The 14,415-nt window shown below is 39.8% G+C and overlaps 1 long non-coding RNA gene across 1 annotated transcript in view; it reads left to right on the forward strand.

The window, feature by feature from the left end:
• Positions 1-202: 202 nt before the first annotated feature.
• The window catches only part of LOC124286287, a 58,222-nt gene continuing 44,009 nt past the window's right edge, over positions 203-14,415 (forward strand). Inside the window, exon 1 of the long non-coding RNA XR_006901001.1 lies at positions 203-518. This is a non-coding gene — a long non-coding RNA (uncharacterized LOC124286287). The remainder of the gene's footprint in view (positions 519-14,415) is intronic.

A 14,415-nucleotide genomic window follows, 5' to 3' on the forward strand; every position in this document is an offset into this window, starting at 1 on the left:
AAGCAAGGTCTATCATTGAAGGTAAACCCCTAGTGAGGCTCCCAGCAACCTATAGCGCCGAGATCAGCTCAGTTCACTGACGTACACACAACTAACTTCATTGATGAAAGCATCAGCAGCGGAGGTAACAGAGAGGATAGCCTCTCATAGTATTGGAGGAGCTGAGCTTCTGTCTTCACACTGTGGCAGCGGTGGTAAGCAGCAAGCCAACCTCTCTCGGGTTTGATATGGGAAAACCGTTAGCTTGGCTCCAAAGAGAGGCAATAACAGTGTGCCTATGCAAGTAGAGAGTGTTTACTCACGTAGCGAGTGTGTAGCAGCCAAACAGATGATTGCCCTCTAGTGCTGTAGGAGCTTTTATACACCAGTGTTATAATTCATGATCTCATGACTGACCGTAACCTTGCCGGTCAGGTAACCAAGTGACCATAGTCTGTGAGTTGACAGTCAGTCAGCCGGAGGAATTAACAGTTCCTTGATGGCTTCAGTGACCTCTTGGAGCTGTCTAAGATAATTGGGTGAGTACAGATGAGCGGACTGGGTTATGAGAGCATTGTGGAGAGCGAGGGAGGCTGCATGTGTACGCTGTAACTGTCATACAGACTCTGACCACAGTTGCTCACCTGTGACATCCTGCCAGGTGGAGGAGGAATTAGGGGGAGTCCAGGCAGTAAATCATTACACAGGTAGATGCTATCACACATTCCTCCAGGGCTGTTGGTGTTGTGATTGTAGTGGGTGTAATACTAAACATATGATGAGTGATGTGGTGTGTTGAACATCTGGTAGCTGACAGGTATCATATGGTTAATTACCTTGTGTAGTAGGACAATACAGGTGAGTGAGTAAATACATTTTTATTTTCTAAATAATGTATTGCAACTGTAGAATACTGACTGTACTTTACATTAATTTGTCTGTACTTGTTCTGTTGACTGATGTCATAGGCTATACTTTAATACGTGTATCAACTATTGTCTATTATCTCATTTGGCGTCATGGTATATAGTATGTAATGTACGTATATAGCAAGGTGTTGCTGGCGTGTAAGCATTTTATCTGATAAAGAACAGAATTTTAATTCCTTGTGTAAATGATGGAAAATGCCAGAGCATGAGGTAGGTAGGCTGTAATACACCTGGTAAGGTTCTCTAGCTGCAGGATGGGTGATAACATCTTACACGAGTACATCATCTCGTTACTGCTGCACTCCTCAGCCCTGGTAATTAAGTAATGACTTTTATATTTTCACAGTTTTTAGTTACTGTTTTTAATACATTTTGGAAATGATAAAATATAGCAATACAAGGATTAATTTCTCAGCATTAATGTGGTTTCTCTTATATTAAACTGAAAAAAAAATCTAGCCATTATTTTTCTTTGAATTAGTGATTCTTGGGTCAAAGTCAATATTGCTGATGCTGATATCAGTGTTATAGGTAAATATTGACAGATATGTTAACCCATTCCCCTGGTGTAAATCATAAACTGAACTTGCTTCAGTGTTGTAAAGAGAGGCAGGGGATTAAGAAATTAAAAACTCTTTAATAACTAGTAATTAGATACCCGTTAATTACCATGCATCATTATTTTTGTTATGATCAGCGAATAGAAATGTAAACACAAAATACAGTGGTTAATGAATTCGTGAGCCAGCACATGAAATAGTATTGACCTTAACTGGTAAGGTGTATACTGTATACTGTATACATTATGCTATTCAACATTGATAGCAATAATCAGATATGTCATTCTACTTAATTGTACACTAGCATATAAGAAAAAAATTGTGTATCAGGGAAATATAATTTTTTTTATCTCGACAGAAGTTGTATAAAAAGAATACTAGCATTCCTGGCTCCAGGGATAATGATGACATGCAACTTTGTGATACAACAGTGGGGTTGTATATAAAGAATAGGAGCATCCCTTGTCCCGAAGATAGTGGTGATGTGCAACATTGTGTTACAGCTTGTTCCTCAGTCCTTCATCTTGTCTATATACATATCCCTTGATGTCTTTGAAGCATTCACAGTTTGATTTGATAACCATTCTCGGCCACAACTTTTGTTTCCTGGAGTGTAACCCTGCTGAGGAATGTGTACACACTGCCACTTAATCATGGCATATCTGGCAGCATCTAGAGACTTTCTCTGATCGCCATAATTCACAAAGTAATTATTTGTTCCACAAAGGTGAAGATATAATGGCCAGTATCTTTCTGTTCCTTGCCTTTGAAAAAAGTATGTGATTTATGTCTGTGCGAGAGCAATGAAACGGTCCAGTCCCAAGCAGGTATTTGTTTTTAGAAGTTAGTTTTTATTGAGGGAACAGGAAAAAGATTGTCTTGTCATACATTGTACCAGAGCAGAACAGGAGTAGATAACGCTGATTGGTATTTGTTATGATAGAAACAGGTTAGATGCATGCTGATGTCGTCTGTTGTGCCCATGAAGGATATAATTAGGCAATACTGACTGATATTGTCTACTAATCCAGAGACAGGGAATAAACAGATTGTAGATTGACTAGATAATAGCGCCTGAAATGTCTTCTGTTGTGTTAGAAATGGAGGATGAATAGACAGGATAAATTAGAAAATCGGGCCTGATGTGTTGTCTGTTATTCTAGAAACAGGGAGTAAGTTGACGTTATGGACTAGATAATAGGGCCAGATGTGTGGTTTGTGCTGGAAACAGATTTTAGAGACAATTCAAGGACAGTAATCGGGATAATATAGGTAATATTATCTGATATCTTCTCTTATGATGGAAACAATGAACACATGAACAATATTGTGATGTCATTCTGCTGTGCTTCAACCTCTGTAAGGATTTCAGCTTTCTTGTCAGTGTTGCTCAGGCTGTAGTCTGCTGCACACTCCCTTAACCATATTATTTCCCCTTCCACCCAGCCCTGACTGCAAATACATTATAGAAGAAACTACATTTTCCTCAGGTTCAGGGGCTCCTTTTCAATTTATATGGAATCATTTGTTTGTATCAAATTTGATTTTTTTAGGGATTAGGTGTCAGTGTTTTCATTGTACCTTAATGGTGTAGATGGTAGCGTCATGTTTACTTTGTTACTTAATGTTGTAGATGGTAGCGTCATGTTTTCTTCATAACTTAATGATGTAGATGGTAGCGTCATGTTTTCTTCGTAACTTAATGGTGTAGATGGTAGCGTCATGTTTTCTTCGTAACTTAATGGTGTAGATGGTAGTGTTATGTTTTCTTCGTAACTTAATGATGTAGATGGTAGCGTCATGTTTTCTTCATAACTTAATGGTGTAGATGGTAGCGTCATGATTTCTTGTACCTTAATGGTGTAGATGGTAGCGTCATGATTTCTTCGTACCTTAATGGTGTAGATGGTAGCGTCATGTTTTCTTCGTAACTTAATGGTGTAGATGGTAGCGTCATGTTTTCTTCATAACTTAATGGTGTAGATGGTAGCGTCATGTTTTCTTCGTAACTTAATGGTGTAGATGGTAGTGTCATGTTTTCTTCATAACTTAATGGTGTAGATGGTAGCGTCATGTTTTCTTCGTAACTTAATGGTGTAGATGGTAGCGTCATGTTTTCTTCATCCTTAATGTGTTTCTTCATCATGATTTTTTCTTAACTTAATGGTGTAGATGGTAGCGTCATGTTTTCTTCGTAACTTAATGGTGTAGATGGTAGTGTCATGTTTTTTTAGTAACTTAATGGTGTAGATGGTAGCGTCATGTTTTCTTTGTAACTTAATGGTGTAGATGGTAGCGTCATGTTTTCTTCATAACTTAATGGTGTAGATGGTAGCGTCATGTTTTCTTCATCACTTAATGGTGTAGATGGTAGCGTCATGTTTTCTTCATCACTTAATGGTGTAGATGGTAGAGTCATGTTTTCTTCGTAACTTAATGGTGTAGATGGTAGCGTCATGTTTTCTTCGTAACTTAATGGTGTAGATGGTAGCGTCATGTTTTTTTAGTAACTTAATGGTGTAGATGGTAGCGTCATGTTTTCTTTGTAACTTAATGGTGTAGATGGTAGCGTCATGTTTTCTTCATAACTTAATGGTGTAGATGGTAGCGTCATGTTTTCTTCATAACTTAATGGTGTAGATGGTAGCGTCATGTTTTCTTCATAACTTAATGGTGTAGATGGTAGTTTATCATGTTTTCTTCATAACTTAATGATGTAGATGGTAGTCATGTTTTCTTCATCTTAATGTGTAGATGGTCGTCATGTTTTCAGTAACTTAATGGTGTAGATGGTAGCGTCATGTTTTCTTCATAACTTAATGGTGTAGATGGTAGCGTCATGTTTTCTTCAGAACTTAATGGTGTAGATGGTAGCGCCATGTTTTCTTCATAACTTAATGGTGTAGATGGTAGCGTCATTTTTTGTAACTTAATGGTGTAGATGGTAGCCATGTTTTCTTAATGGTGTAGATGATGGTAGCGTCATGTTTTCTTCATAACTTAATGGTGTAGATGGTAGTATCATGTTTTCTTTGTAACTTAATGATGTAGATGGTAGCGTCATGTTTTCTTTGTAACTTAATGGTGTAGATGGTAGCGTCATGTTTTCTTCGTAACTTAATGGTGTAGATGGTAGTGTCATGTTTTCTTTGTAACTTAATGGTGTAGATGGTAGCGTCATGTTTTCTTCGTAACTTAATGGTGTAGATGGTAGCCATGTTTTCTTCAGTAACTTAATGGTGTAGATGGTAGCGTCATGTTTTCTTTGTAACTTAATGGTGTAGATGGTAGCGTCATGTTTTCTTCGTAACTTAATGGTGTAGATGGTAGCGTCATGTTTTCTTCATAACTTAATGGTGTAGATGGTAGTATCATGTTTTCTTTGTAACTTAATGATGTAGATGGTAGCGTCATGTTTTCTTCAGTAACTTAATGGTGTAGATGGTAGCGTCATGTTTTCTTCGTAACTTAATGGTGTAGATGGTAGTGTCATGTTTTTCTTTGTAACTTAATGGTGTAGATGGTTTGCGTCATGTTTTCTTCGTAACTTAATGGTGTAGATGGTAGCGTCATGTTGTCTTCGTAACTTAATGGTGTAGATGGTAGCGTCATGTTTTCTTCATAACTTAATGGTGTAGATGGTAGTGTCATGTTTTCTTCATAACTTAATGATGTAGATGGTAGCGTCATGTTTTCTTTGTAACTTAATGGTGTAGATGGTAGCGTCATGTTTTCTTCGTACCTAAATGGTGTAGATGGTAGTGTCATGTTTTCTTCGTACCTTAATGGTGTAGATGGCAGTGTCATGTTTTCTTCGTAACTTAATGGTGTAGATGGTAGCGTCATGCATTCAGTGACTGGTCTGCATGACCCATCTGATGAGAAAGTTCCTTTAGGATCTGTGGATAAGCTGTGATAAGATTCTCCTTAGCTGATAATAATGCTACAGTAATGTGTGTAACAATCACACACTGATTGTTTGTCTGTAGTATGTAGGAGGACTAATGTATGTGTACAAGTTTTCACCTGTAATGTGATTACCTGTGTGCCTCGTTACACCTGTATAGGAACATCACCCAAGCACCTGTTTACAAGGAAGGAGGCAGTCCATAGGGTCACTACTGTAATAGTCAGTACTGTATGTACTGGTAGGTACACAGTGGAGATAACGTATTTACACCTGTAGTATCACCACCTATGTATCACCTGTATAGGAACATCACACAAGCACCTGTTTACAAGGAAGGAGGCAGTCCATAGTGTCACTACTGTAATAGTCAGTACTGTGTGTACTGGTAGGTACACAGTGGAGATAACGTATTTACACCTGTAGTATCACCACCTATGTATCACCTGTATAGGAACATCACACAAGCACCTGTTTACAAGGAAGGAGGTAGTCCATAGTGTCACTACTGTAATAGTCAGTACTGTGTGTACTGGTAGGTACACAGTGGAGATAACGTATTTACACCTGTAGTATCACCACCTGTGTATCACCTGTATAGGAACATCACACAAGCACCTGTTTACAAGGAAGGAGGCAGTCCATAGTGTCACTACTGTAATAGTCGGTAGTGGAACATCAAGCACCCAATTTATAGGTAGAGTTGTAATTGTCCAGAGTGTCATCACTGTGATAGTCCGTAATATTCATATCGGTAGATACACAGTGGAGATTACCCCTGTGATTACCTGAGTGCCTCATAGCACCTGTAGCCATTCATCACAGTGTATATGTCATGATATAGGTATGTAGGTAACAGTGTATTCAAGAAATCCCATGCAAGTCTAGAATATGTGGGAAGTCTAGATTACCACAGTTTCTGAAACTGAAGAAAGTGTCTGACTACTGTTCAGTATGGTTTGTGATTATAATTTACAAACTGTTTTTCTGTAAAATATGTTCATTTCAGAGATGAGATGTTACTATAGTAACAGTGGAGATGTACTGTTGACACCTTTATTATATACCCATGTAAACTTAGGATAGTAATACACTGGTGCAATACGGAATTTGACCACATTCCGTATTGAGTGAGTGAGTGAGTTTAGTTTTATGCCGCACTCAGCAATATTCCAGCTATATGGTGGCAGTCTGTAAATAATCGAGTCTGGACCAGACAATCCAGTGATCAAGAGCATGAGCATCGACCTGGGCAATTGGGAGCCGATGACATGTGTCAACCAAGCCAGCGAGCCTGACCACCAGATCCCGTTATTAAGCCTTTACAACAAGCATGGGTTACTAAAGGTTCATTCTAACCCGGACCTTCAAGGGTCATATGTATGTAACAGATTAATGGAAGACACAAGGGCATATAATAAATATAGATTGTCATACTAGTGCATTTGGATGTTTTGTATTGAACTCAAAGATGTCATGGGAGCAGAGAAACAACTTCGTGACATCTTGAGTTCAATACAAAACATCCAAATGCACTACTAGTATGATTCAATAGTGTGGACTCTTAATTTGTCATACCATGTTTACTATGATATGTATGATTCAATAGTGTGGACTCTTAATTTGTCACTACCAGTTTGTTTGATCCACATCCTGTTGACATGTGGCTATGAATATTGGATGATGATGTCCTTGGATGTTTGTTGCAGGATGTATATGGGCCTGAAGATGTTTGTTGCAGGATGTATATGGGCCTGAAGATGTTTGTTGCAGGATGTATATGGGCCTGAAGATGTTTGTTGCAGGATGTATATGGGCCTGAAGATGTTTGTTGCAGGATGTATGAGGGCCTGAAGATGTTTGTTGCAGGATGTATGAGGGCCTGAAGATGTTTGTTGCAGGATGTATATATGGGCCTGAAGATGTTTGTTGCAGGATGTATGAGGGCCTGAAGATGTTTGTTGCAGGATGTATATGGGCCTGAAGATGTTTGTTGCAGGATGTATATGGGCCTGAAGATGTTTGTTGCAGGATGTATATATGGGCCTGAAGATGTTTGTTGCAGGATGTATATGGGCCTGAAGATGTTTGTTGCAGGATGTATATGGGCCTGAAGATGTTTGTTGCAGGATGTATGAGGGCCTGAAGATGTTTGTTGCAGGATGTGTATGGGCCTGAAGATGTTTGTTGCAGGATGTATATGGGCCTGAAGATGTTTGTTGCAGGATGTATGAAGGGCCTGAAGATGTTTGTTGCAGGATGTATATGGGCCCTGAAGATGTTTGTTGCAGGATGTATATGGGCCTGAAGATGTTTGTTGCAGGATGTATATGGGCCTGAAGATGTTTGTTGCAGGATGTATATGGGCCTGAAGATGCAAGGATGTATTTTTACATCTGATACTACATATATAATCATGTGATACATCTATCATTGTCCACGATTTCATAATTGAATACACTGAATATCTATCAACAATTTTTTTTGTATTTTTTTTATTTATATTTTTTATTGAATACAACAATTAAGTTAAGAGACAGGAAGTTAAACATTTTTATGGTTGATTTAAGGTTCATCACAAAAACAAACATTAGTAAAATGTAAGAAATGTGCACAAAGTAGGGTTTCTTGTCTGTGCAACAAGCGGACACATTTTCCTGGAGTAACTGAAGAAATGTTTCATATCAATGTAGAGTACTGATTATATCCAATCAAGATATAAATTTTATGCTGGCAGTTATCCCAGCTGTAGACTAACACCTAGTCTCTGAAAAGAACATATTTTACAGAAAAAAACTGTTCCTAAAATAATCATAACAAATAATGAAAAGGTGCCCAGAGAATTTCTTCATTTTCAGACTAGACTTGCCACATATTCTAGACTTGGCTTTCATGGATATATTTTTTTCGGGGTCTGTTTGACAGACTATCACAGCTGCAGTAGTATCTCTTTTATTTTTATAGACTTTGGGGCAGAATGTACCTATATTTATCCCAAATAACTTAGCATTTATTCCACATCCAAGAAACCAGTACCAAGCAATTCTTAGAGTTGATATTCCAGTGTGCAGACAGGCATTGTTAAGGTTATGTAATGTTGCTGGTATTACCTTCATGGAGCCTGGCAGTGCTCCAGTACTAGTGCTGTCTGATCGGGCTGTGTAAGCCATCTGTTCCTATGGTTTGTGATGCACCATGCTATTGTAGTGATGTGTCGCTGTCTCAGGCTCGGTTAGACCAGTCTGACATTGCCTGCTAACATCGCAGATCGCTGAATGGCAATTTGATTATCTGTCTCCTCAGTAGGGGCCCTGCAAAATAGCCACACCAGCCCTCATGTTGAATATGTTAGATTTTTTGTAGTTAAGTGATAAAAGAAATAACGCGTAAGTGTTTTCTAAGTAATCTGATGATGGGAGGCTTGTGACAGCAATGACGTCATTAGAATTTTCTCACATCGATGTAGCCATTTGCTGACTGTTTTACATAATGAAATGTGCATGCTTAATAAGGATTATCATGTTATTATTTCTCACAAAGATGTGTTACAATACAGAAGTACACAGTCTTGGGTGGCGACTAGTTGAAGAAAACAACACTGTAAGGAAGCAAAGTGTTTTGTAGCATAATTGTTGGAAGTGATTGTACAGTGGCATGCTCAGATGTTACTAGTGATGAGTTAAAAACTAAAGCACCACATTTCTTACTTTTTAGTATTTGGCTGTTTGAGATGCGTTTGTTAACAGGGCAGACATGGGAGGGAGAGTGTATAAGAACATTGATGTTTATTGACGGCCCTGCTGGGATGGTAGGAATGAGGTCTCAGTGTGAGCTATCTGACACTGAGACATGGGAAATATACATTCTTGTTCTCGGTCATGCTTATGAAGAGACATATCATGAGAGACAGTGTAGGAGTGGACCATGGAGTCAGTCGATGGACCCAGTATTGACCATACATTCAGTTGATGGACCCAGTATTGACCATGCATTTAGTGTATTGACCCAGTATTGACCATATCAGTTGATATACCACATATCACCCATGTCCTCAGTCAGTAAATCCCATATCAACCTTGCACTCATGGACACATGGTGTATATATATCCTGCTGGTCAGTGTGGTCCAGTCTATGGCTGACCCATGACCTTCCCCCTCACTGGATACAGTTGTTGTGGATCTCATTAGTATCATAAGGTGAACCACGTGTCCAGCTTCAGGCCATCGCAAGTAATCTCACATGGATGTCTTCTTGTTGCTACACCAATCTCAGCGGGTCAGGCATGTTTTCAAGTAGTTTTAGTGCCTGCAGAGACATTTCAGGATTGCTGGTCAAAATTATGGCCTTGGTAACAGGTCTTGAAAGTGATGGGGTTTGTGTGCCATGAGGGGTATTTGTATGAGGGTTGCGAGGGGAACAGTCAGGTGTCAGGAGGAATCTCAGGTGGAACAGTGGAAGTGGAATCATAAATGACACCTTTCAAAATACCGCTGTCCTTCTAGGTTACCCTATCAAGCATTTTAATAATGTATCCATAGAAAAGGATTATGCCTTGTCACAGCCCAGTGAACTATAAGCAAATATGCCTTTATGAATGTTCAGTTTGACTCACAAATTGTGTGTGAAGATTTTACTGTAATTGTGGATACACCTTTTCAAAGATTATCAAGATATTTGGTTTTGTAAAGTTTTCTTTAAGAAATATTTTGATGCAGTTTTCTTTACTTTGCTAATATTCAAGTATTGAGTTTTGTTGATTCTGAGTTATTGTAGTAAATTATCAGCTTTTAAATTTATGAAATTTCTGACATGGAAACATCACTAGGACACCCATATCTTTCAACTGATACCATTGATCCAACGGTTCTCAGTGAGTGCAGACATTCTCAGTTACCTAAAATAAGGTCCTTCAGGGACCGTTCATAATTTATGGCTAGGGGTGATGATGATTTTTTAGGGGGTCACCCATTTTGTTCTGAAGAGGCAGGGAGAGTGGGGTGGGGGTGGGGTTCAGCAGTTTTGTACATGGAAATATTAAAAAATTATGCTTAGAAATTATGGGAAGGGGAGGGGTGTGTCACTGATTTTGTACATGGCAGGCAGGGTTGGTCACTTACTTTGTACATAAATTTTAGGGGGGGTCATTCACATTGTACATGCTTCTCCATAAGAATCATCATCCCCCTAGCCATAAATTAAGAATGGTCTCTAACCTTTGCTTATCAGGGTGTGGGGTAGCCCAGTGGTTAAAGTGTTTGATTGGGTACAATGTGTTTAATGTGTAAAACTCATTTTGGATGTCCCATCATGATATTGCAAGAAAATTGCTTAAAGTGGAGTAAAACCTTATTAATTCACTTCTTTCATCATATGGAAGGTCCAAATGGATCAGGATGGTCAGGTTCAGTGTCTGGGTAGACTTGTACATTATTGTACACCAGTTGTATGTGGCAGCACTAATATATTAATCACAGGCTTGTCTGGTTGATTATTTACAAGCTGACATATTGTAACTGAAACCTGACTGTTGGCGATACAGAACATCAAATAAAGAATATTGATATTATTTTTATATAATGATTTGTATTTGTTTCTTAAACCACTTTAATTTCAGATTTAATATGATGCCATCTGGAATCTGTTAACAATAATGAGTAATGATGGTCATAGCAGGTAATTTGGACTTGGCAATCAATAGTTTTATTCTGATTAATTCTACTGATACAGATAATCCATTATGCTCGATAGAGAAGCCATGAACAGGGCAGTCTGCCCTGACAAGGGATTGTAACACATTTGACATTTGCTACCAGCACACTGCACATGTTTATCGTACATCAATTCCAAATTAAAGACTTGATCTCTGTTGTTGTCTTGTGTGACCTATGGCCTGGGGAGGGGAAGGGAGCCTTGTGGATGCAGAACTGTGACAGTGGTGATAGTGTGGGTGGAAAGGCCAACATTGATCAGTTACCATAATCCAACAGGTAACACCCCTCATTGAAGATATCCGACCTCTCCATACTGAATGTATTCTGCTGGGGTGTGGTTGTCTGTTTTAAGGGATGGTGATTGTCTGTTTGCTGGTGCTGTGGTTGACTGTTTTAAGGGATTGTGATTGTCTGTTTGCTGGTGCTGTGGTTGTCTGTTTTAGGGGATGGTGATTGTCTGTTTGCTGGTACTATGGTTGACTGTTTTAAGGGATGGTGATTGTCTGTTTGCTGGTGCTGTGGTTGACTGTTTTAAGGGATGGTGATTGTCTGTTTGCTGGTGCTGTGGTTGTCTGTTTAAAGGGATGGTGATTGTCTGTTTGCTGGTGCTGTGGTTGTCTGTTTTAAGGGATGGTGATTGTCTGTTTGCTGGTGCTGTGGTTGACTGTTTTAAGGGATGGTGATTGTCTGTTTGCTGGTGCTGTGGTTGTCTGTTTTAAGGGATGGTGATTGTCTGTTTGCTGGTGCTGTGGTTGACTATTTTAAGGGAAGGTGATTGTTTGTTTGCAGGTGCTGTGGTTGACTGTTTTAAGGGATGGTGATTGTCTGTTTGCTGGTGCTGTGGTTGTCTGTTTTAAGGGATTGTGATTGTCTGTTTGCTGGTGCTGTGGTTGTCTGTTTAAAGGGATGGTGATTGTCTGTTTGCTGGTGCTGTGGTTTGTCTGTTTTAAGGGATGGTGATTGTCTGTTTGCTGGTGCTGTGGTTGTCTGTTTTAAGGGATGGTGATTGTCTGTTTGCTGGAGCTGTGGTTGACTGTTTTAAGGGAACGTGATTGTCTGTTTGCTGGTGCTGCGGTTGACTGTTTTATGGGATGGTGATTGTCTGTTTGCTGGTGCTGTGGTTGTCTGTTTTATGGGATGGTGATTGTCTGTTTGCTGGTGCTGTGGTTGACTGTTTTAAGGGATGGTGATTGTCTGTTTGCTGGTGCTGTGGTTGTCTGTTTTATGGGATGGTGATTGTCTGTTTGCTGGTGCTGTGGTTGAATGTTTCAAGGGATGGCGATTGTCTGTTTGCTGGTGCTGTGGTTGTCTGTTTTAAGGGATGGTGATTGCCTGTTTGCTGGTGCTGCGGTTGACTGTTTTAAGGGAAGGTGATTGTCTGTTTGCTGGTGCTGTGGTTGACTGTTTTAAGGGATGGTGATTGTCTGTTTGCTGGTGCTGTGGTTGTCTGTTTTAAGGGATGGTGATTGTCTGTTTGCTGGTGCTGTGGTTGTCTGTTTTAAGGGATGGTGATTGTCTGTTTGCTGGAGCTGTGGTTGACTGTTTTAAGGGATGGTGAGTTTCTGTTTGCTGGTGCTGTGGCTGTCTGTTTTAAGGGATGGTGATTGTCTGTTTGCTGGAGCTGTGGTTGTCTGTTTTAAGGGATGGTGAGTTTCTGTTTGCTGGAGCTGTGGTTGACTGTTTTAAGGGATGGTGATTGTCTGTTTGCTGGTGCTGCGGTTGACTGTTTTATGGGATGGTGAGTTTCTGTTTGCTGGTGCTGTGGTTGACTGTTTTAAGGGTTGGTGATTGTCTGTTTGCTGGTGCTGTGGTTGTCTGTTTTAAGGGATGGTGATTGTCTGTTTGCTGGAGCTGTGGTTGTCTGTTTTAAGGGATGGTGATTGTCTGTTTGCTGGAGCTGTGGTTGTCTGTTTTAAGGGATGGTGATTGTCTGTTTGCTGGTACTGTGGTTGTCTGTTTTAAGGGATGGTGATTGTCTGTTTGCTGGTGCGGCGGTTGACTGTTTGAAGGGATGGTGATTGTCTGTTTGCTGGTACTGTGGTTGTCTGTTTTAAGGGAAGGTGATTGTCTGTTTGCTGGAGCTGTGGTTGTCTGTTTTAAGGGGTAGTGATTGTTATTGGCTTTGTGGTTGTCTGTGTGCAAGGGCTGTGATTGTTTGCTGGAGCTGTGATTGACTGTTTTGGGTGAACGGGGTGTGATTGTCAGTTTTAAGGGGCTGTGATTGTCATATTTTAGGGGGCTCTCATTTGTTTTGGGGTTGTGATTGTTGGGGCTATGGTTGTTTGTTATAAGGGATGTGATTGTTTGTTGAGGCTGTGATTGTCAAAGGGGCTGGGCTTGTTTTATGGGACTGTGCTTTCCTGTTTTGGGGGCTGCTCTGAGTTGTTTGCTAAGGGTGTGTTTGGCAGTCTGTTGAGGATGTTTTCGTCTGTTTCCTGGTGCTGTTTTCAGTATGCTGATGCTGTGAATGTTGATTTTTCCGTATCTCACGCTGTGTGATATCTGTGTCGTTGCACATTCTCTTGAGGCTGTATTCGCCATATGGCCATGTTTTTACAGCACATATGCCGACCCCACCACGAAAAACATCTCTTCTCACCTACTGACTTACAAACAAATTTGTCGCTATGAAAAATATTTTTAAATCCATGTAGTTGGTTGAATCATGCTGAAGAAGTTGGCATTGACCTTTTCCAAGTATATTACTTAGGACTTTGAGATATTTTAAAGTATGCTGTTAGTCTATCAAGACCTTCCGTCACCTGTTGGCAATTGTCACCTCACTGACATCAATCTCCCATCATATATCGTAAGTCTTTTTTGCAATGACAAGCAACCCTTTTATTTATTAAAAGCAATATGTTACCTTTGTAATATGAGTAGACACAAATCATTTCCACATCTACGTTTCCTCCCTAAAACATTTCATGAACTGCACTTCCTGTAAATCCCTATTCCTTAACTTCCTGTCTTGTAGGGATGCGGTAAAGTGATCTCAATGTTCCTCAGAGTCTGTTTGGGGTCTGTTTGGGGTCTGTTTAGGGGATGTACAAGCTCTAGGAATATATGTGCTAGTGTGTTTGAGGTCAGAGCTGATGTGTTGATAGACTTGCACAAATCTCTAAGGTAAAAATTAATAGTTAAATGATAATTTCGACAAAATAATAAACAGACAGGGGTCTGTACCATCCGTTTATCTAGACTTGCCTCTTCGAGGGATATAATTACTTAATAACCATGGGCTCAGCATTCAATACAGCCTTGGAGCAAGGCTGATGGGTTGACACAGACACAATGTGGCCACTGTAGGCTTCAGAAGGTGCCAAGG

Source organism: Haliotis rubra, unplaced genomic scaffold (genome assembly GCF_003918875.1).
Source record: "Haliotis rubra isolate DU_JTF1 unplaced genomic scaffold, ASM391887v1 Scf38, whole genome shotgun sequence".
Lineage (NCBI taxonomy): Eukaryota > Metazoa > Mollusca > Gastropoda > Lepetellida > Haliotidae > Haliotis > Haliotis rubra.